At 37.1% G+C, this 24,979-nt stretch overlaps 1 long non-coding RNA gene across 1 annotated transcript; it reads right to left on the minus strand.

Moving 5' to 3' along the window:
• Nucleotides 1–1,586: 1,586 nt before the first annotated feature.
• Nucleotides 1,587–4,771, minus strand: LOC306854167. The gene is made up of 3 exons (XR_013782804.1): nucleotides 4,419–4,771; nucleotides 2,547–2,774; nucleotides 1,587–2,444 (listed from the first exon to the last, which is right to left on the minus strand). It is a non-coding gene; the product is annotated as an uncharacterized lncRNA (long non-coding RNA).
• Nucleotides 4,772–24,979: the final 20,208 nt, after the last annotated feature.

Below are 24,979 nucleotides of genomic sequence, written 5' to 3' on the forward strand. Positions count from 1 at the left end.
ATTACTGTAACTACTGGCTTTGTTTGTAGTAATCAAATTACCTCATTAGCCAACAAAGTGACATTACATCATGCATGTAATTATGACACCACCTGAATGTCACAGCAGAGTGATACTGAATGTGCAGACAGACAAAGACAGGAAGGGAATTTATGGCATCTGTCTTCACCTGTACAGGGAGAGTGCTTTCACTTTCATGAAAGAAACTCTGAAAAGACAAAACACAAAAAAATTCATTGATGGGATTTCAGCTCTTGTTAATGTAAGAGGGCTGAAGGAATGGCACAGCCACCTGTTAACTATGTAGTGCTTCTGTCTTTATTTTTGTGGGTCAGTGTAAATATGTGCTTTTGTGTGTGTACACAAACACACTACTCAGTTCACACACAAAATGGTATGCACAAAAACAGTACCAATCAAAGGAAGTCTGGACACACCTACTCATTCTTTGACATCTGAAAAGTAGTCACCCTTAGTCTAGATTCCAGCTTTGCACACCCTGGACATTCTGTCAACTAGCTTCATGATGCTTGTAAAACAGTAATAAAAGAGTTTAATTTGGGTAGGGAATTGTTGACTGCTGTTTCTTATTTGGGCCAAGCAACCAAATCAAACCAAACTCCAAACTAAACCAAAACATAGTTCAGTAAAAAAGTCACAGATTATATTTACCTATAAAATGAATTACAAATCACATGAAATCAGTCATGTGTGTCCAAAGATTTTGACTGATAGTCATGCAATGATGCACTGAAATACATGCAATGTACTTGAGACAGCCATTGCCTGTTTTTAATGTCAAGCTTATTAGTTTTGTTTACATGCACTCACATTCTTCACATGATTTCACATTCTGAAAGTTCTGTTTGCATGAACCGTAAACGTTGCAATCAGATTTGCATACTCATTTACATGAGCATTACATGAACAAAACTTCAGTGTATGCACAGTGAGAAACTGGAAAAAGTCACTGTGATACTGTCAATGGAGCAACCATAAGTATAAATGTATTCTTTACCTTGATGACAAAACTAAAGTTGACATTTTTTAGCTTGCAATGACCAGCTCATATTACATAAATAAATGTGCACACACTTAAGGTATTTTTTTAATCCAGTTTAGAAGATATGTAGAATCAAGCACTTACATGCCGAATTTTTCTACAACAGCCTTCCAAACTGATCAAAATTTAAATGGAATACTTCAGTTAGATTTTTTGTTTTTGTTGGTCTAGTTGAGCCATCAATCTGATATTAAAGGGATAGTTGAACAAAAAAATTTAAATTCAGTCATTAATTACTCACCTTCATGTTGTTTCAAACCTGCAAGACATCTTCAGAACACAAATTAAGGTTTTTTTTTTTATGAAATCTGAGAGCTTTCTGACCCTGCATATATGGCAAGGGAACTACCACATTCAAAAAGTATTCCCGTAGCTTCATAAAATGAACCACTGATATCCCATGGACTATTTTAACAATGTCTTTACTACTTTTCTGGGTCTTAAACGTGTCAGTTGCGTTGCTGTCTATGGGAGGGTCAAAGAACTCTTGGATTTCAGCAAATAATAAAATCTTAATTTGTGTTCCGAAGAAGAACGAAGGTCTTTGAAACATGAAGGACTGTGAGTAATGACAGAATTTTCATTTTTGGGTCAACTATCCCTTTAATGGATTATTTAGTTACATGTCAACATAGCTATTGTAATGCAAGTAGGTTATGTTTTTATATGTTTTTCAGCTCTTTTCCCAACTTTTAGGGCTGAAAATAATTTATTTATTCATTCTAATCACATACAAAATAATAAAGTTTTTTTTGGGATATATTCGGATATACATTTGTATATATATACATACACACACACACACATATATACAGTATATATAAAAATAAAAGAGAGAAGATGGAGTTAAAGGCAGCGGTGGGATCAGGGCCTTAAAAATATCTATAGGGCCTATAACAGTACCATAAATCTATAGTTTTAATACAAGTATAATAAAACACATTCAAGTTGAAGCCATTTCCCTGTTTTCCATCATTCATACACGATAACGTTCAGAGACGGCAGAGGCTTTCCCACGTCCTCTGAACCAATGTGAGAATGTCATCAGACTGACGTTCAGATGATGCACAGATAAAAGTCACAACAGCGACATTTTCCTTATGAGATGGCCCTGTCTTATAGTGTATTGCTTTCTAACGTCTCTTCTCTTGCAGTCCCACTGTCTTTTAGCAGCCATTTATACATTTCAAATGATCTTTAACCTCCAGTCTGCGAGAGCGGGACTTGCGGCACTCTGTCATTTTCTCCCTCCGTTTACATTTCTTCATCTTCTGCAATCCATCTCTCTCCGTCTCAGCGATTCATCTCTCTCGGTATTTCTCCCACAAGCATTTATATCCACAGGATGCTTTTATCAATGACCAACAATGATCTTCACAACCTGTGTACATAATTGATATGTTTAAGTTCATCAATCTCAGCATAAAGGAAATGTCAGACTCCTGGAAAGGTTTCCAGCATCTTCTACAGTCTCAGTGATTACCTCAAGCATAGTGCAACCGAGTGATCCAACAACACTCATTCAGGTGTTCAGTGGCTGTTTTTCCCCCGAGCAATGTTTTAACTCTTGCAGTCGTCATATCATGAGGATTAAAAGTTTTTGAAATAGGAGTTTAGTGTATGAAATCATTCTGTAACCTTAAGAAATCAAAATTCATTACCTAGTTCAGAAAGTCCATCTGCCAAAGTGAAGCTGTAAAAATAGCTTGGTCTGAAATGTATGACAACAAAAACCTAAAACATTACAAATAAGCCGTCGCCATTTATATTTATCAAGGCTAAAGTACTCTCTACAATAAAATACTTTTTATAAAAAAACAGACACAAGCCATCTGTAAGTTGACTCCCTCAAAAATACAAGGACTAGCATGCTATCATAACACTGCGCAACTTAACATCCACACAGTAATTTGCTCTTTGAGACTGGGGCGGGACTACCTGCTTGTTCCTCCAATTACAGCAGGGGAAATGTTCGAAAACAGTCATTTTTGCAATTCTGTCTACTGACGTTAGTGATACAGAAATAACAATCTTTACATTTAATCTTCAAAACAGCCAGCCCGATCTCACGGCAGTTCGTACATATTTTATGAGGTGGCTAATTCGTACGACCTCACTCGTACAAATTCATACGATTTTTGCTAAATTGTACATATTTTACGAGTTGCCAATTCTTATGAATTTGTACGAATTACCTACACCTAACCCCGCCCCTAAACCTACCCGTCACTGGGGTTTAGACAAATCGTACGAGTGAGATCGTACAAATTAGCCACCTCGTAAAATACGTACGAATTGGTCGTGAGATAGCGTTGAAATAGCATATGTACAACTCTAGTGAAACAATTGCTGCAAATTAAATCCCAGGACATAAAAGTGCAATTTTGGTCCAAAAAACCGACACATTTTAGTGGTATTATCATTGAAGGAAACTAAATTTAAAACTAAAGAAAACATTTTTTGTAAATAAAATGGAAAGATATATTATACTTGTATATATAAATAATAGAATATATTTATAATAATGTAATAATAATTAAACATTTTTTATCGGTACACTTTAAAATAATGCCATTTAACACATTAATGTCAACTGTGCTAATTAAAATCCAACAACAATAGACTGAAAACTAAATTAAATTAAATTGTAAATAATGAATGAATAAAAAAATTCTAAATGATGTTTTATTAACAAAGTTCGGGAGGAGCACGTCAGATACTTAGCCTAATTAAACACAAGTGGTACGCAATCAAGTCAATCAACTCACGGACATAAATACAGCTGACATACCTCCACTCATTTGACGGTCTATCAGCATCCCTCCACAACCCCTTCTCCACCAATATCACTAAGTTCTCACCATACCACGGGGGGATACTCTGGGTTCGGGCCATTCCCGAGCTCAGAGCCCTTCCCCAGGACAGCACGCCAACTACGTATTACCATACTCGCCAAATACGCATTACGTAACTCGTGCTAAATATATGTAAGTGTGAACTCGTGAAACTATAAAACCCTGCCCCATACTACTATGGAGTGCCACGGTCAAACTTTCTTTGTCTGACTTTCTCTGCTTATTTCAAACAAAATAATACATTTCTGCTTTTGTCATCTGATTTATCCAACCAGGACCATATCTTACACCACACTCCATAATCAGGTCTTCTTTAGGTCTGCTATCCTGGACATACTTGCTTTTTTATAAACTAAGGCTACTGCAGCATAAGGAGGTATTTGAACCTCCGATGCCAAACCTACTCCAACCTCCTCCTCAAGAACGTCTGACTGAATGGAGCTCCCCGACGGAGAACGTCAACTTCACACATAGTTGAGACTATTAAAAGTGACATTTACCTCGTATTCAAACCAAAAACGGGCAGCTATATTTCATGTCAACACTGAGGTTCCTTCCAAGTGTAAACAGTGAAACTCCATAAAGGTACGAGAGTGTGTGTGTTCCAGATCTCAGCCGCTGCATGTAACTATACCAGCATAAAAGATTGCCTTTACGCCGGAAGCCCAGTTAGTTTCCCCTCAGGGACGCACTCCAGACTAGCCAACCCATAAAGCTAAGCTAAAAAGCTCAGTTTAAAAAGTACCATAAAGCACAAAAGGGAAAGAGGGGCTTCCTTCCTCTCTCCGCCCCGCGGCCTGACTAGGAGAAAAAAATATGAACCTCGCAGCAGCGGTTTGACTGATGACGCCACGCTAAATCATGCTACTTCCTGCCGAGGCCCTCGCCGTGGTGCAGGAGTTGTGAATTATTATGATGTATTATTACCGAGCAGAGCTACGTGATATTACATTGTATGCCAAATTACATCTGAGAAATAGCTTTATCTCATTAATTAATCATGCTAATTTATACCTTTCTGTTGTTGAGATGCACGGAGGCTGGAGTTGGCGTGCTACGCACAGATGTGAGAGTTTTCAAGAGAGAGGATCGTTTTGTACCGCAACGCTTTTGAAGGAAAGATTAATGGCGGGGTTTTGTATTTACAGTCTCTCGGTTGGAGAATCTGTTTCTGATAGCAGCAGTGAAAAGCAATAGATGGTCTTTAGTCTTTAGCGAGTATGTGGGCTCTCTTTCGCACACACACGCTTTCGCTTATATATGTGTGTGAGCAATTGGGTCACTCTTTCCATCAAGAGTCATGACAAACGTGGTGTTTTCATGGGGGTTGTTAATCTGGTCTTGCAGTGAGTGAGTGGTCCTACCTAAAAGAAACCCAACACGCTGCACTGCCCCCTAATGGCCAAGATACCCAACAGCATCTGCAAAAGGCCTCCCATCCCCCACTTCAAAGTGAATCTCTGAGCTGTGAATCTTACAGTGGGATAACAATATTAAATGATACTTATACAGTGAAACTAAACTGGACTTTCTACAGAACTAAATTCAAGATCAAGAGGTGAACCAACACCGTGGCAAAACTAAATTATAGTGCACTCTCAGAAAATCTGTCATTGGAATAGTACCCTTTTAAAAGGTACTAATTTGTACCATTTATGTCTACAATTTAGGTAATACTTACCTTTAAGGTACTAATATGCACCCCTTACGGGTAAATAAGTCACAAAATTGTACTTCCTGAAAGGGTACTGCCCCAGTGACAGCTTTAGTATCTTTTCTTAAAAAAAATAATAATAATAATTTAAGTAAATAACCATGCAAGAGGTCAAATAATGTTTGTCATTAACAGTTGAAAATGTATAAACAACAGCACAATGTGTCAATTAGCAAATAAGTACAGAGTTTAAACATTACTATATTTTTATTATAGCTAGATATAACAACATGAAACTTTTCGCTTTTAATTTTAATGTTTCTTTATGAAGTTTGACATGCTGAATATGAAAATAACATTGCTTGTGTATCATTAACAGTGCTCATGAAAATTTATACAAGCTAATCTGTTATTACTCATGCATAACAACTACATTGTACATGCATAATACCGAGTTAACAACAGTTTAACATAATCAGTTACCAAAAGGGAGTCATCCAAAACTTCAGAGGTGTACGCTTTTGATTTTCTGGAATGTCCAGAAAGCACTAGATTACAGAATATTCCACAATGTTACTAAAGCAATAAGACACAAGAAGGCTTTGCGTCATGCCTGACAACGCTCCTTTGTTGTTATAAATTCACTGTAAACCACGGCTTCACAGGGATTATTGCTTTTATAAAACGGTTATTTCATATATGTTGTAATTTCACAAAATAAAACAGAGCAAATAAAGTGTAATGATATTGATAAAAACATTATTCTTCCACCAAACAATGTAGTTCCTCAGAAACGGTTGTGGTTCCAACAAAGTGGTTGCCGAGCAACGCACAAATGTAAACAAAGGTGTATGTTTATGGAGTAATTTACAACAGCTTCGAACTTGGCTCAACCAATCAGAATCAAGGACCGGAACTATTCATTTTATAATGACACTTTTAGAATGTTCCCATCCTTGCAAAAGCAAAATACTCTTAAAAAAAAAAATTAGTTCAAAAACTCATCTGTACTAAACCAACAGAAGAACCATAAACAAACAACAACAACAACAAAAGTGAAAACAATTGTGTTACATTGTGTAATAAAGTGTATACTTTTAAATGCTGTGTTTTGAATTGAAATTTCTCCAATATAAATTAATATATTTGCATCAAGTTTTATTTTAATTAACATTAATGTATAATGAAGAAACATGAATAAGCAATAATGCATGCAGAAATGTACACTAAACTAGACCAATAAATGCTGTAAAAATGTAACCCTATTGTAAATTCCAAAAGTTTTTTCCTCACGTTACCCAAGATCAGGGGCAAGTCGCATAAACCTATAAGTTTCACCAACTAGTAATCAGTCTTACTTTTGTAGCAAGACTGAATTAGACCAATATACATTTTCATGTAAATGACTTTAATATGACCAGTCTTGGGAAGAAGAAAAAAACAACAACTTTTAAGACTAGTCTAAGCAGCAACTGGTACCAGATCAGACCGGGTCATGACTCAACATTTGATTATCACTGGAGTACACCAACAAACACAGATCACATTAAATGACCATAAATAAATATTCACTATGCTTAAAATCAGCCATTACCTGCTCCAATTATGTAGTTACACAAAAACACCCACCCACACCTCATACCTGCAGCATTTTGAAAATAAGGGAACATCATCTCCTGCGTCATGTATGTAGACACACCATCCATCATTGTTGAGAAGTCATTACATTTAGCTTCTTAAAGCTAATCCTCGCCATTAGACCCATGACTGATCGCAAACTCTGACTGATGCTATCTATATGTGGTAAATTACATGGCTCCCATTTGCACATTCTGTGATTTCTGCATACATTATGCCTCACAGTGTTTTGGGCTCAAAACACAGTAAATCTGGCAACTGAAATGAGTCCTATTGCAATTTAACTCAATTTGGAAGTAATACTGGCTGAAATATTTGTGTTATTTTGCATAATCAATTTGGCCTAAATGCTCTGTAGATGTTTCAATTCAAAACAAAGCATTTAATTTCATACCCTTTCATTATATTTACATTTGTATTTCTTGCAAATGCCCTTTTACCAAAGTGATTGAACAAGAAAGTTCATTTATTGTGTAAGTTTATTATCTAGCAAAAGGTACAAGCAAAAAGCTAAGGCTAAAGAGAGCATATAGTCTGTTATAGCAGTGATACAAATGTGACATCAGCTGAAAAGCCATTATATCGCTTTCTGGTTAAAAATTATTTTTTTATTTTATTTTATTTGCAATAACATGCACCAACAAATCCTGCACAGTAAGACCAGAAATGTGCACTAAGGAAAGGACATGGATCAATTTGCGTTTCATATTTATATTAAAGGCACGGTTTACCCAAAAATGAAAATTCTGTCAGTATTTACACACTCTCATATCATTCCAAACCTATATGACCTTCTTTCTTCTATATAAAAGAAGATCTCAACAAAAAAGTCTCAGCGTTTTTCCATCCAAATGGAAGTCAATGGCCACCAAAACCGTTTGGTTACCAATCTTTTTCAAAATAACAACTTCTCTTTTGTTCAGCAGAAGAAGGAAGGTCATACAGGCTTTGAACAACATAAGGGTGAGTAAATGATCACAGAAACAGTTTCTGGGTGGACTATCCCTTTAAAAGTTTCAGTATGCAGTATTGCAGTATTCAGTATGTTAAAGGGATAGTTCACCCAAAAAAGATTTACTCAACCTCAAGTCATCTTAGTGTAACGTCCACGTCTGTGCGTGTTTTTCTCCCCACGTGCTCCCCGTTACCCAGTTTCTCCCTTGTTTGATTGTATTCATTTGCTTCTGATGGTCTTCTGATGGTCTCCTCTAAGCTTTATAATGGCAGTGAATGGTGGTCAAGATTTTGAAGCCCAAAAAAGTGCATGAATCCATGATAAAAAGTGTTCCACACTATGCGTTTGTGTAAGAAAAATATTCATATTCAAAACCCTACAAACTGTCGTAGGCATGTCACAAGAGAATGGCGTTCCAACGGATGACATAGGCAGAGCACTTTTTATGATGAATAGATGCTCTTTATTTTGCTTCAAAATCTTGACCATCATTCACTGCCATTATAAAGCTTGGAATAGCCAGGACATTTTTTAATATACCTCTGATTGTATTCGTCTGAAAGAAGAAAGTCACATATACCTATATACATGTACACAATACCTAGGATGGCTTGAGGGTGAGTAAATCATGAAGTAATTTTCATTTTGGGGTGAACTATCCCTTTAAGAGCCTGCTTTAGATGACAAAGGCCTGGTTAAGCAAACACTGACACAACCAGTGGGGAATAGTGGAAGTCTGAATATAGAACCTTGTGGGACGAGCTCAACTCTTGTGGGAAGATCATGAGATGCTGAGAATGACCCTTTCCAAAGAGTTGTTAGTAGCAGGAGGTTGTGGGGAAGTTTCTTGTGCTCCACAAGATACAAACTGTACTGGAGTGAGCAAGATTACTGAATTCAAAATATTAGATATTTTATAGATATGCTGGTTTCAAGATGAACAGATGGGCAGCTCTTGATTGGCAGTGGTTTGGGGAGCTAAAAGGTAAATTGGATGCAATTGGCTCAAATGGGTCAAGTTTTAGAGGAGTTAAAGATACATATTCGCCAGTGGCATGCCATATATGCGTCAGATTTCTCGCTCCACTGTAATTTGCAGTGAGTCTCCTCTGAGACGCCATGGTAACTAGGTCACCTGAGATGTGGGTATAAGCATTTGTGTGTGTGTGAAGTAAGGCATAAAGAAGGATAACGAAACAGAGAGAGAAGGAATAGAAGCACTGACAAAGCAAAACAACAAACTGGCTGTACACATTTGACATGACTACCACTGGAAACAAAGTCACCATGAAACCAAAAATGATAAATTCTTATTTTTTATAGAATATTGCATTGTTCATTACAAACGATTTATCTGTGCACATCATCATCATCATCTTATGTATTCATTTTTAACAATTGATTGGCCCTCATAACTTATTCAAAAACATCATCTTCCCCTCGCCATTTTTTGATGAAGTGTACGCTGACAAGAAGGTGGGAAAATATCCCTCTCCCTTGCTGCAATTAGCAAATGACAGTGATCTAATCAATTCCTCAATTCCACAAAATCAGGTTCTGCCCAAAACATTTTCATGCCAACTTTAAACAGTAATTTTAGATTCAACAATTACTATTAACCATTACACCAACGCATAAAGTCTTCACAGCAAGAGTGAAGATTTATCACAAATATTTACAACTAGCAGGAGCAGTTAAAATAATCACTCTGATATAGACTTTTCTTGTTGCACATTGACCTGACTGAGCACAGAAATCACCCCATCTCTATCACAGGCCATTTCTATCATCAATAAATCTGATCAGATGAGATAATTCAATCGTGTTAATCGTTAATAGTTAATCGAGAGAAAATTTTCTTAGTTTAATCTGAATTCATTATTTATTGATGAAGCAATTCCAAACATTCAAAGAATGATTCATTTACTACAGTAGGTCTTATTTTTACTAAAAAAATAAAAAAATAAAAATTCCAGAATGTTGCATAAAGGTTTTTGTGAGGCACCCTAATAATAACTTTTCTAATTAATTTTTCCATTTTCTAATGATAATGTTTTCTGTTTGTTTTTTAATAACCATAAACTAATGATTCAAGAATGTACCAGGAACAAAAAAATTGTAGGATGAGGAGGTTATGCTTATTATTTAATCAGTTTGCATGCCATCTGATCATGAAACAATATATACATTTAAGTACACATACTTAATAACCAAGTAAACAGTTTCTAAAAACAACTTCGACAAACTCTGAAACCATGTTTTTCAGTGTAGTACTATGAGGTGAAAAACCTGTTTTATGCCTGTACATCATACAGCTCAACCTTAGTAACAGGTAAACACTGTTTTAAAGGGAAGCGCGGCACTGTGTTCATTTACACATGAGCAGCTCATTATCTGCCAGTGTTTGCAGTGCCTCAGAGCAGTATGCTGCTCCACACAAACTGCTCTGAGTTTGGGTCGCTTTAACATGCTTTAAGGAATGCAACACGCGCCAAAAATCTTCCCAAACTTGCAATGAGAAGCACTTATTAACAAGAGAGAAGCTGGAAGAGCTCCTTGTGGTGTTCCTTAAAAAATAAAAGTCATCATCATCATCATCATCATCAACAGCTTATCCAGAGCCAGGTCACAGGGCAGCAGTCTCAGCATGGAACTCTAGACTTCCCTCTCCCCAGACACTTCCTCCAGCTCCTCCGGGGGAATCCCAAGGCGTTGCCAGGCAAGCCGACAGACATAGTCCTTCCAGCGTGTCCTGGGTTTTCCTTGGGGCCTCCTCCCGGTGGGAGAAGCCCAGAACACTTCCCTAGGTAGGCGTCCAGGAGGTATCCGAAACAGGTGTCCAAGCCACCTTAACTGGTTCCTCTCGATATACAGGAGCAGTGGTTCTACTCTGAGCTCCTCCCGTGTGACAGAGCTCCTGACCTTATCTCTAAGGGTGGGCCCTGCCACCCTGTGAAGAAACTCTTTTCGGCCGCTTGTATCCGAGATCTTGTCTTTTCGGTTATGACCCAAAGCTCATGACCATAGGTGAGAGTAGGAACGTAGATTGACCAGTAAATCGAGAGCTTCGCCTTTTGACTCAGCTCCTTCTTCACCACAACAGACCGGTACATCGACTGCATTGCTGCCGCCGCTGCACCGATCCATCTGTCAATCTCACGTTCCATCCTTCCCTCACTCATGAACAAGACCCCAAGATACTTGAACTCCTCCACCTGGGGCAAGAACTCTCCTCCAATCTGGAGTGGGCAAGCTACCCTTATCCGGTCGAGCACCATGGCCTTGGACTTGGAGGTGCTGATTTTCATCCCCGTTGAGACCACACTTGAATGCAAACCGTCCCGGTGCACGCTGAAGGTCCAGGCCCAATGAAGCCAACAGGACAACATTATCTGCTAATAGCAGAGATGAAATCTTGTGGTCCCTTAGCCAGACCCCCTCCGGCCCCAGGATGCGCCTAGAAATTTTGTCCATAAATAAAACTAACAGAACCGGTGACAAAGGGCAGCCCTGCCAGAGTTCAATGTGCACCGGGAACAAGTCTGACTTACTGCCAGCAATGCGAACCAAGCTCCTGCTCCGGTCATACAGAGACCATACAGCCCTTAAAAGAGCGCCTCAGACTCCATACTCCCAGAGCACCCCTCCATAGAATGCCACAAGGGTCACTGTAGAATGGTCGGGCGAACTCCCATGAAACCTCGAGCACCCTAGTGAGGGTATAAAGCTGGTCCAGTGTCCCATGGCCCAGATGAAAACCGCATTGTTCCTCCTGAATACGAGGTTCTACTAACGGCCGGATTCTCCTCTCCCGTATCCTGGCACAGACTTTTCAGAGAAGTCTGAGGAGTGTGATCCCCCTATAGTTGGAACATACCCTCCGGTCCCCCTTCTTAAAAAGGGGTACCACCACCCCAATTGCCCAGTCCAGAGGCACTGTCCCCAACCTCCATGCAATGTTACAGAGGTGTGTCAGCCAAGACAACCCCACCACATCCAGAGACTTGAGATACCCAGGGCGGATCTCATCCACCCCCGATGCCTTGCCACTGCGGAGCTTGCAAACTTATGACTTCAGATTGGGTGATGGGCGAAAAATAAAAGTTTGATGGTTTAATGTTTGAAAATGAAGAAATTGAAAAATACATAAATAGCCTTTTAATATTGTAATTTTACATTTGTAATGTAAAATAAAATTGTTACTAATATGCAATTAATATATTTTTACAGTGAAATATTACAATAGTATTTGTGTTATATTTTTATTTATTAATCTGAACTATTATTGTATTATTATTTTTATCTTAATATACAATTCCAACCTTCAGTCCAAATTGTGCAGCTCTACAAACAAGCAAAGAAAACCGCTTTTTAAAATGAATTTAAAATCGTAATTGCATTTTTTTCTTACCAGAAAAATCGTAATTAGAGGTTTTTCCCAAAATCGTGCAGCCCTAGCTGTCACCACAAAGTTTGTCATCCATATTTTGCATGACAAAAACGCCACAGCGACTGATTGATGAGTCTGTAAAGTTTAGTTTTGAAGTTTTAAAGGTTATCTCAGAAGAGTGTATCCATGGCAACTAGGCATCTGAAAACGTGTCAATTATGACAGTGAACCTAATGAGATTTATAAGACATCCGCCCACACTTTTCGGATCGCTCCTATGCCCCTGTACTGTACATCTGCATGGCTTTCTGTTTTTCTTGAAATGTGTCCTGACAGTCTCTTCTATGGTTACCTGCAGAGATAATCATCACAAGCACTATTCCTCGTTGCTTCCCTAAGAAATTGTCTCCGTTACGGTAACAGTGCCAGTCAGCATTCATGTAAATGTACCTCGAGGGCTCAAACACCTTTTCAACTGCTCTGTGTGCTTAGGGGGTGTGGACTCACTAACAAATCACTGATTAAGGTCCTTAATGTGATGCTTGTGTATTATTGTTGTTTGGGACAGATACAGCCAATCACATCCACCCTGAAGTGATCAGGCTACATTCAAAAGCCATCGCGGATACTAATAATGACTAGAATTGAAACTATTTAACACATTATGTCTTAACCTCACACTGAAGCAGACCAAAAAAGAAAAGGATAAACAGGTGTGAGCTTGTCACTTTCTTGCTGAGTGAAAGGCAGGCATGGATTCTCACCCGGTGGCTTGCCCCAGCGAGTCTCCATGCAAACAGGTCTTTGGCAAGCTTTGTTCTCCCCCTCTCACACCTACAGGTTGATGTTGACTCTCCTCCAAACTCGATCCCTCTATTTATCCAGGGCGTTTCATTCCTCGGTGTGTTTTTTTCATTCAATCAGTCTTTTCTTTCACTGTATGTCTTTCAACCACCGAATAATGACAGGGTACAAGTGCCTGTTGACCTCGCTGACAGAGTCGCGCCAAACCACAGAGCCTTAGAAAAACGAGCAGAATAAATCCAAGATGATTATTGCACGCCACGTTTGGTTGGATTAACTACCCCAGTGCCACTCAAAAGCTTGTTACCTCCGTAACCGGCTGACTTGCAGAGCAGTTGTAATGCAGGGAGCCTGAGGATAAACATCACGATGCCAGCATGATCTGGCAAGAAACGACAGATAAATGCTTTGTTACGGTTTATTTTCTAGAGCTGCTTTTAAAACCTGCCAGTCAAGCTTCGCAATAAGAGCGTCATGGAAGTACATGGTAGCTGACATTTAAAGACAGTATTGAAAGAAAATGAACTGCTTATATAAAAGGTTACCTCACACTTGCACATGCTGGATTGGTAAGAGATGCAGGTTGCAATGAGGTTCAATTTGTTAACATTAATGTGTTAGTTTGTCAATAATTCATTAACTAATGTTAATCTGTAGCCTATATGTTTGAGGTTTGACGGCAGTGAAATAAAAATTATAATAATATTCATTAGAAATTAATACTTTTATTAAGCAAGGATGCATTTAACTGATCAAAAGCGATCAAAATTATATTAGATTTTTTTTTTATGCAGTTTTTAGACCTTAAGTTCATGGAAGTATCCTGAAAACATGTCACAGTCATGTCCTCAAAATATTAAGCAGCACAATTGTTTTCAGCACTGGTAACAATGGGAAATTAAAAGATATGAAGGATCATGTGACACTGAAGACTGATGCTGAAAATACAGCTTTGCATCACAGGAATTAATAACATTTTAAAATATATTACAAACATGTATGCAAAACATTCAAAAAAATTATTACTGTTTTTAACTATTTAGCATAAGCGACATTTTCAAAAACATTAAAATCTTGCTCTTTTGAACAGCAGGGTAACTTAAAATGCTAAATTTGCATAGGTAAAATTAAAATAAGTTTTGATATAAATAAATATTCCTAAACTCAACTGACAGCATTTGTGAAAAAATAATAAATAAATAAATAAGGCACTTACAATGGATGTGAAAATTTTATTAAACACCAGCATTATTATGTTAAAACTTGTGTATTATTTGAGCTTTGCAATGTCATACAAAATATGTAAAAGGTTAGTGGACTCACTATTGTACTGGAAAACAAAAAGGTAGATATATATCTTAATACACCTTTAACACCATAACTTTATTTCTGCTCTGATTTAAGACCTTCATTTGTGGAAAGACCTCTTTAAAACCAACAGAAACCCTGATTCCTCACTCTGGCACATATTTTTGCTTTATTTAAAGAAAATGATGGTCAAGTCAAAATAACTGATGTGGTATTTATCATGATGTGTCACAAGTGCGGCTGATTGAGCTTACATTTACATTTACATTTATTCATTTAGCTGACGCTTTTATCCAAAGCGACTTACAATTGCTATATATGTCAGAGGTCGCACGCCTCTGGAGCAACTAGGGGTTAAGTGTCTTGCTCAGGGACACATTGGTGTCTCACAGTGGATTCGAACCCGGGTCTCTCACACCAAAGGCATGTGTCCACTGCGCCATCACCACCCCTAGCTTAACTTGAATTGAACCTGGAATATTCTCTTAACAAACAATGTAAAAGTTCATTGTTAGTTTGTGATACCTAATGAAGTTTTACTCAAGTTTCCTCAGATTTCCTACTCCAGGTGAGCAGCATCACATAGGCTAGGCACCAGGCTCATAACCACCAGCACACATCACTAGTTTGGCAGCATCTTCTGCCCCTAGTGGTCGGTCGGCCTCAAGAAAACAAGAGAAGTAGGCTGTGAGATTTATCAGGGATGACATGGAAAGCAACAGTGCACACCCATCAAACAAACAAAGATATTTCCTTCAGTCCCTTGATATAATGCCGTTATTTTCCAAACAGACAGAATGTGGTCAAAGCAGATAACAAATTGCTGAAAGATGGTTTATCTAACATTACGACAGGATACATTTGTAATGGTTCACAGCGCTCTGAAGCAGGCTGTAGAGGAATGCTGAGGGAAAGCCAGCGTTTATTCGCTTCCACAGCCGCTTTTGACAAAAACAAATACGTCACAGTATCTGCTAATGGAGAACCCCAAGGACAGATTCTACCGGACCACCCAATGCTGGCCTAAAGCTCTGAGCCGTTTCTCTGGGGTTTTCTCTTTCACTGCCTTTCTTTATTCTTTTCCTTCATTTTGTCTCTTGTTTCCAAACCCGCAACATCCCTCCGGGTGACTACATGAGCATAACTTGCTGAAATGTGGAAAGGGCTTGATGTTTTCATTAGAGGGTCTTTTTTTTCGGATACCTTTCAGTGAGATCAGGCCCGGGGGAGGATGCGAGCGTCCCGCTTAGAATCGACGCTAGCCACATCGTTAATCATCAGCTTCACAACGTACTCATCTTCGCCAGCTTTACACATGGAAGTCCCATTTCATTCACTAATCCACCCGAGGAACAAACTGCCACCGTGGAAGAAACAGAAGTGGGAGAAAACGACAAATATGTTCTGATAACGTGGGAAATGTCTGCATTCCTGTCCATGGCTAAATATAACACACACTGCATTTCTCCCCCTTGAGTTTTATAGTGAAACCAAGTAGCTATAAGTAACCGATAACAGAATACAGCCTACTGTTATCAGAATATACTTTCATAATTTGATAACTTTCACATTGTAGCTTTGAAACATGTATTTTCTCTAAAGCTGCTTGAAATAATATGGGTAACATTTAACAATATAGGCCCACTTGTTAACACTAGTTAGCTACAAAAATACTTTTAAAGCATTTATTAATCTGTTGACTAATACAAATCAAAAGTTGTATCTGTTATATCCCCAGGTTCACAGAAAAGGCTTAAGCCTAGTCCTAGACTAAACTCTAAGTCTGAGCTGTTTCAACTGAAATAAACTTGCTCTGACTGATCTTAAAATATAACAGTGCCTTTGTTTTGCCTCTAGATGCACACCAGTAATGTTTTTTGCGAAGTACGTTTATAAAAATGACTTAAATGTCCTAATTGAACTATGACCTAATCCTGGCTTATTTTAAGCCCTGTCTGTGAAACCGGGCCAATATTTTTTAACGGACCTGGGCTAAAATTAACCAATGATGAATAAAGCTAACAAAGATTTAAAAATACTGTAACAAATGTATCGCCCATGTTCATGCATTAATTAATGTTATAGGGATAGCTCACTAAAAAATGTAAATATTTTTCAAATCAAAATATTTTGCGATCTTATTCAAAAGAAGATATTTTGAAGAATATGGATGACCAAATATGTAAAAAGTGATAAGCTGACTTAACTTAAAAAAATTGAGGAAAACCGTTGCCTTAAAATGATTAAGTAAATAATAATAATAATAATAAAAAAATAAGTTAAGTGAATTGTCAAGTTTTGTTGACATTTAATTAATAATTTTAAGGCAACGGGTTTCCTCAATTTTTTTTAAGTTAAGTCAATTTATCACTTTTTACAGACCCCATTGATTTCCATAGTAAGAAAGAAAGAAAGAAAAAGAAAGAACACTATGCAAGTCAACGACTATCAGTAACTGTTTGGTTACAACATTCTTCAAAATATCTTCTTTTGTCTTCAACAGAAGAAAGAAACTCATACAATTTTGCAACAACTTGAGATTTTTGGGTGAACTAACTCTAACTAATGGGACCTTATTCTAAAAAGTTACCACAATATGTATTGTAATAAGGATTATACAATATAAACTTGAACTGAATATGTTTTCACTATAATACACAATGCATGTTTCAAAAAACTGGCTCAGTCTCACAGACTACAGGTCTCAGAACAGTCTCGGCTCGGGCCCCACAGCATCAAGGATCTGAAATGGAGGATGGGAATCTGACTGGAGATCAGTTGCAAGCGGGAACCTCTCCCTCGTGTCTTGTTTTGAGCTCTCTGGCTGTCCCACACTGCCCCCACAGGTCACACAGCAGACTCTGAATATCAAGTTAATTTTGTCCGGGGTCAAATGTGGAGTCATGTTACTGCTTTTCTGACATTCAGAAATAAAACTCATTAAAATGTTTATGTTTCTTTTTTTTTTTAATGCATCCCTATATGGTGAGAAAGCCTAAAGATGAATAAAAATACTCATTGCCAGTTTTCAGAATGCTAGATTACAGACTCGCCTGTTTCTAATCATTTCTATGAATCCCAAAGCGGTGGGAAGAGCTTAAGCGCTGCATTTGAAGCTTTCTGAATGCTCTCCAAGTCAAAACACTGACTTACTGCGCAGCACTGCTTCAGGACACCTTTTATTTTCATTGGACTCATAACTGTCAGTAGGAGATTTTATAGGCAGACGATCCTAAATCACTTCGCTTGTTTTTTTGTGTCTGCGCAGTCTTCGAGAGAATACCAGGACCTCCTCACAATGCTACCATGGGACTGAAAAACATTTCAAATCAGCTGTTAGCATTACTGCACTTTGGAGCTAAAGTTTAAAGTGGCCAGTCACTCATGTTTGTTCTTGTTGTGAAGATTTGAGACTTGGGTAAATGCAAAGAAATATCAGTATTACTATAGAATTTATTCATATTTTGAATTAGCATTTTTTAAATACATATTTTCAGTTTTCATTTAAATTTTAGATTAAGTTTTAGTAATTCAATTATTTTATTTTAAATATTTCTATTGAGTTTATTTTATTTTAATTTTGGAACTTAAATCATTTGAAAATTGATAAATTGAAAAACTTAAACGGTGCCTTCGCAACTAACTGAAATAAAATGCTTGTTTTTTAGTTTCAGTTTTTCATTTTTTTTTTCAGCTTTATTTCAATGACCAAAAAAAAGGATTTAAGTGCAAACTGTTTCTTAAAATACACTCACTCTGTAACAGGAATTGAATTTGGCTGTAAGCACAGTCTGTGCACGGTGCTCCTATGATGGTGGAAGAGTCAAATTCATGACTGTATTGCACGCCTTCACGGCCCCCCATTTTGTTTGTACAAATCCCCAGGCCCTGGGGCCCCTCTGCTCCAGAACTCCTCCTTCCCTTGGGATGAGGGATGACTTTGGGAACTCCCAGACAGTTGTTTATGCAGTGAGGACATAACTAATTTCTCAACTAATCAAGAGCAAGATAACAGCTGAATAATAGCTTGAAAATACTGATGATATCGTCTGAGCTGTTTGCTTTAAAAGCTTGTTTGAAAAAGAAAAAAAAAGGAGGGGGAGACAAGGCCTTGCCATCGGTTTGCATTTGCTAAGGCTAAGAAACGCAAACACTCGAAAGGCTATCAATGACTGCTCTGCTCGGCAATCAATCCACAACCGATATGGCCAAAGTGGGGTTTTTTGGGGGGGGCAAAAAAAGCTGCTTAAGGTGATTTTTATTTTATTTTTTGAGAGAGAGAGAGAGAGAGAGAGAGAGAGAGAGATTCTTAAGTTTTAAGTAAAAATAAAGATAAAAAAAAAAAAATGTTCCCAAAGGATGGACTTAAATAGCCTCCCATCCATTATCACATTGATTCCACATTGTTGTCATTTTGATAAAGGTCAAATACTTTTGCAAACAAGCGTATAAACGACAGAAGCATACATAAGCGATGGACAACATGCAGCTTATCAGGAAGTGGAATTAAATACGGTCAGTAAACAGTTCATTGTGTCAATAGCAGCCAATCAAATTTCACTGCACACCAGTGAGCATGATATTTATCCAGATGTCAACAGAAAGCTCATGGCAGCTGGAGACGCATCTCATAAACGCTTCATATTAAACAGCTCTGCATGTACAAAAACTTTGAACTGCATTCACATGTATACTTATATTTTTCACAAATGAGCAACATTAATTTTCTGATTTCACCTCTGTAAAATAGTTTGCTTCAAATGGATAAAAACACAGTCCCAGGTGAAACTGAAAGGATGTCCAGTAATTTATTCCTTGAAACTGAAGGAAAACTATAAAAACAGCTCACTTATACTTGGAAGAAAACAAACACGTGCACAATTAATCTCATCTCTGCCAGGCTGCTGTTAAAGGTATTAGAGGTGGTTATGGCACCATTACAATTCCTGGTGCCTTTCGAGTCTCTGGCACGCTGCCCTTCTAGAGATTAAAAGGGATTTAAGCAAGAGGTTGTTATTAATGAGAACCATTACTTCTGTCTACTTCAACCCACAACCCCTGTCATTAAAAGAAACTTAGAGCCACAGGAAAGCTGTGGTATATCATGAATGAAGGAGCTGAACTTTTAAAATACTGAATTATTATAACATTATGCAACTGTATGAGCATTCAAGGTATAAAAATACAGCAACGGTTTCTATTTTAGTTCTGGGTTGGGCAACAAGAATGCAGAAGTATTGATCTGTATTCACAACACCTCAGGTTGTAAGACTGTGGCATCCATACACTGCTTTACTGCTTTGTTAGTATCTTTACAAACGCTTTAAAGCATGATCATCTTGATTTGCTTGTTTAAACTCAGCTCTTTCTTTTATTGCATTCAATTACAGATATTGTACTGTATGATCCAAAGCCAAAGCATTAACAGCGCTAATCACTATACTTCATCTTCAGGGCAGAAATGTGTGCGACTGGATCCCAGTGGTGACATGGGTGCATCATCAGTTGTAATTTATGTGATGTTAAGACGAAGTGAGATGTTCTGCTGCTACACACGGCCTGTAATTAGTCTTAGTGGCTTCAGTATTATCAGCAACATACTTGAGATAAGTCATGCTAACAGTGAGGTAGCCTATTAAGTCCAAAGATTAGCGCAAGTTTACCCTGACCTGGTTTTCTCTGACCCACACTCGCTCTGGCACCCCTGTGGTCAAGTGGTGCTCCCTGATATCCTTTTTGTTGACATCCCTTAAGATCCTAATAAGACCTGTCAAATAGTCTCTGTGTGTCCTTGATGACAATTACAGAAAGTCAGTGAATTATGTCAGCTTCAGACCCAGCTAGATGATTCACAATCACACAGAGATGCCATACTTGAAGCACAAGAGTGCCACCTGAAACATTTAAAACAACAGATGAATTAGATAAAGATCTAAAACAGCCAAAATAATAATATTGATTCAGAGAAATCAGACCAGATAACCTACTCGTTCAGATATCATGCCATTAAATTCATAGACATTCCAAAATAAGTCTTAAAATGCGGTTGATTTATGATTTTTAACCATGCAGCGCTGAAATAGTTAACAGTAATGGATAAAGCCAGGCACATTGTGGTCTTGCTTGCTGCAGCGCAGCCCACTGGTCACTCTGAGGAACTGCAGCTGCCTCAGAATGCTACTCTTTCTACAGCTCATCTCTGATTGGCTGTAACGTCCAAGGATGACCAATTGGGAATATGAATGTTGTAAGTGATGAATTTACAGGAAAAGAGCAACTAACAGGAAAACTTCCATTTGGCGATAGACTGGAGTATTCATTAGTGACTACAGAGCTGGAAATCATCTGCATTTATTGAAGTGCAAAGAGATCTTAAACATACACATACACAAATAGGAGAGAGATATAGGATTCCTAATTACACATAAGGCACTTCTTATTTAATAATCACACATTTATAGAAAATTATGTTTAAGGATTATGCAGAATGCGTAGCCTATGTTAAAAATGACAGTGTTTGTGTGTATTTTATTCATTAAACTTACAAGTGCATGCATACATTCACATTACATAGTGTACTTATGATTTGTATGGGCAAGTGATTCTTTTTTACTTTGTTACAGATATAAAACTATTTAAAAATATGTTAATTTATATACAATTACTTGAGTACTCTTGTTCTATGAAAAAGTTTTGTAGTATAATAACTCTCTGGAGATTGTGAGTAAGTTGAAAGAACTTACTGGAGGAAAAAATGCAGGCATAAAACATGTAGCATAATATTTTCATTTTCATTATATATTATACACACACACACACACACACACACATGCATATACATACACACACACATACATATATACATTTTGCATCTGAAAAAATGCAGTCCCTTTATGGCTCATTTATAAAACATTGGTTTCAGTTAGAAAGTATAAAATGTGTGTGTGTGTGTGTGTGTGTGTGTGTGTAAGGTTTAATGTTTGATGACTCATGCCTTGAGAATTGGGCGGAGCCCGAGTCTTCCAAAGATATGATTGGCAGATTAATCACACCGTTTTTTCCATCCTTTTGCTGTGTCACTCCTTTGTTTGCGCCTCTGTCACTCCCTGCAGCATCTCAAAAGTGCTGCTCTAATTGTGTGTTCACTTCAACCAAAACTAAAGTTAATAGGCTAAAGGTCATCTAAATGTTTGCTTGACCTTCCTATATTAAACTGTAAAATTAAGCAAAGTAAAATTTAAATATAACATACAAGTGCGTAATATACAGTAATTATTATTATATTTTATTATATTAATGTCTCAGCATGTAAACATCATAAAGTATATAAATGCTTTAATATGGTATTATACGTACACTTTTAAAGGCCAAACTAAAAATGCAGCACTCAAAACAACAACAACAACAAAAAGTACACAGTGATTCAGTAAAGACACAGGACTTACACACACACGAGACGGCGACATCTGACATTGATGAGTGTTTGTGAACAGGTTTGAGAGTGAAATGGCTTGTACCTTGACTCCAAGTTGAACTTTATAAAGCAAACATTCAACATTAGTCATAATCCAGTGTTCAAACTCGTGGACTGAAGAAACATCTAGTAGATTAATGTAATCTGCACAATCAAGCACAAGCTAAAATTCAACATGTTTAGCCAAGCTGACGTGTTGTATCAGGTTCAAAGCTTATTTATGTCCATTAAGAGTATTAAGCATATAAAAACTTAATGCAAAGCAAATCCCAAAACTTCCTAAAATCCTATGGAGGAAAGTAGTGGCTGTCTTCAGTAAGCTAGTGGGCCATGAAAGGGTTTCACTGTCCTGTCAATTATTTTTTTATCTAGTAATGCCGGGTACTTTTCCACTTTTTCCATAATTCAGGGTTAGGAATAGTGAATAATAACACGCACTTGGAAAAAATCAAAATGATAAAGGGCCTGCAGATAAATTGAAGCATTCATTGAATTCCACAGCTTCTCTCCTCCCTTTCCTCCATCCTCCACTCTACACAGGCACATTCATATGCATCAGGTTTATAGTTTGGACACAGATTTCTTGCACTCCAACAAGCTGGTATTTGCTTTAAAAACATGGCGGTCGCTCCCAGCGGATCTCGCTCTGAATGAATCCATTTACAACTCGACCAATAGGAATGCTTTTACTGGCTGTTAGTGTCTTCATCTGGACCGGAAGCATTACTGACCTGGCCGATTCCTTTTAATTGCATTGCTAATGCAGTTTATAACGTGGTTGAGTGGGACGGAAAAAAAAAAAAACCCTTGAGAGGCAAACAAGAGCGCTGAAAAGCCCGTGTCAGAACCTCACAGGAATAAATTCGATGTGCTAACTCGCTTATGTGCTGCGAAACACTTCCGCAGAAATATTGGTGGGAAAAAGGAGAGGGTAATCTTTTACAACGCTTCCCTCAGAGGAAAAGTCATGAGGCAGCGATACTCACCCCACTCAATTAAACCCATTCCTGGCGTCAGTCACACTTTAGTCCTGGACAGATATTTGATGGTAGTAAAAAAAAAATTTAAGAAAAATGTAATAGCGTAATTTGAATAATTTATAAGGCCTCTCTCTCTCTCTCTCTCTCTCTCTCTCTCTATATATATATATATAATTCAGATATTTAAAAATATAAAACGACACAAACTACAATACATAAAAAAAAAATCAAACAGATGTTTTGTAAAATGATTATAGTTTTAAAAATTAAGGCAGCAACTGAACATTTTAAGTTGACTTAAGTTTTAAGGTTGTTAAGGTTAAGCTTTAACTCTACAGTTTTTGCAAGATCATGTCTATTGGTTTTCAGTATCTGAATATCCCCCCCCCCAAAAAAAACCCATCTCTAACCCTACCCCTTACGGAAAACCTGTTTGCATTGTTACACTTTCAGATAAACATAATTCACTACTTTAAATATTTTTTTCCCTCGTGTCAAAAAATTTGTCAATGTCAAAAATTTAATAAGCACTTTAAGGCACTTTTGTTGGTATGTAAAGTATCTAAATCTGAAAATGGAAAGAAACCATTGAATATTCAGTACTGCCTGATACAGATACTGTCCACACTGTTCCCACACAACAGTTTCTGCTGCAATAATCCTGCTATTATCACGTCTCGCCATTTAAACACAAGGGTGGTGTGTTGCACAAACTTGTTTCAAAATGAGCATTTTAGTGTTTCACCATTATGTCATGTTCATACATACGGTTATTGCATGGTCTTAGGCTGTCTGAGTAATTGCTCTGGCAGTGAAGGGAATGAGCTGAGATGGATGGTTGAGGGATTAGATCTCCACAGCAGCATGTGCATCTTTTCATGCATCTCAGCCCACCATCCATCCATTTGAACAAATGTTTTTTTATTTCTGTGCTGCCAGACGTGAAGTGTCTCAGGTGCACACAGACACCTGGAATGTCACACATGCACAGTCTCAATGTTAAAGGTGAAGCGTGTCATTTCTGTATTTCTAGCGGCAGGCGACAGACAGAAATGCAAAATACTTCTTTTTCAAACTGGTTTCCTGAACAATCTGCCTCTCTACCATTGGTCTTCATAAAACAATAGACACATCCCCAACCTAAAACACCATTTTTGACCATTCAAACAAACAGGAGGATGTTTTCAAAGTGCCACAGTTTTTGTACTTTTTGAAGGAAGCCTATACAATTTTATCCCACATTAAAATTATTTATTAATTATTATATATTTTGACAACAAATCACCTTTAATGAAACCAATTCTAAGTGTACTCTAAGTCAATATTATAAACATTAATATATAATAATATAAGAAATATACATTTGTAAATAAATAAATAGTGCTACCTATTATGTGAAAGAGAAAAAAATATCCAATTCAATATTTCAATAACTGAATACACTTTTCACCTTCAATGAAAAAGTATACATTTATATATATATATGCAGGTGTTGTAAATTAATGAATAATTGGTGTTATCCAAATCAATCAATCAATATAAAAGGTACTATCCATTATGTTAAAGAAAATTAAAAAAATAAGTGTACAAATAAATAAAAGTGTACAAGTTCACATTTTGTAAATAAATTAAGTAACATAAAAAACTAAATTTTTAAACATAATATGATATTATGTGAAGGAGAAAATCAAATTAAATTAAATTATTGTAATTAATTAAAACAAACTAAAACTATTAAAAACCCTTTTGTTGCTTGAAATAAAATCATATATATATAAATATATATGTCAGTTGCCAACATTTCTCATTTTCATTTAGTTTAACTTGATGTAGTTTAATGACTAAAACTGACCTATTT

Source organism: Barbus barbus, assembly GCF_936440315.1.
Source record: "Barbus barbus genome assembly, chromosome: 3".
In the NCBI taxonomy this organism is placed as follows: domain Eukaryota; kingdom Metazoa; phylum Chordata; class Actinopteri; order Cypriniformes; family Cyprinidae; genus Barbus; species Barbus barbus.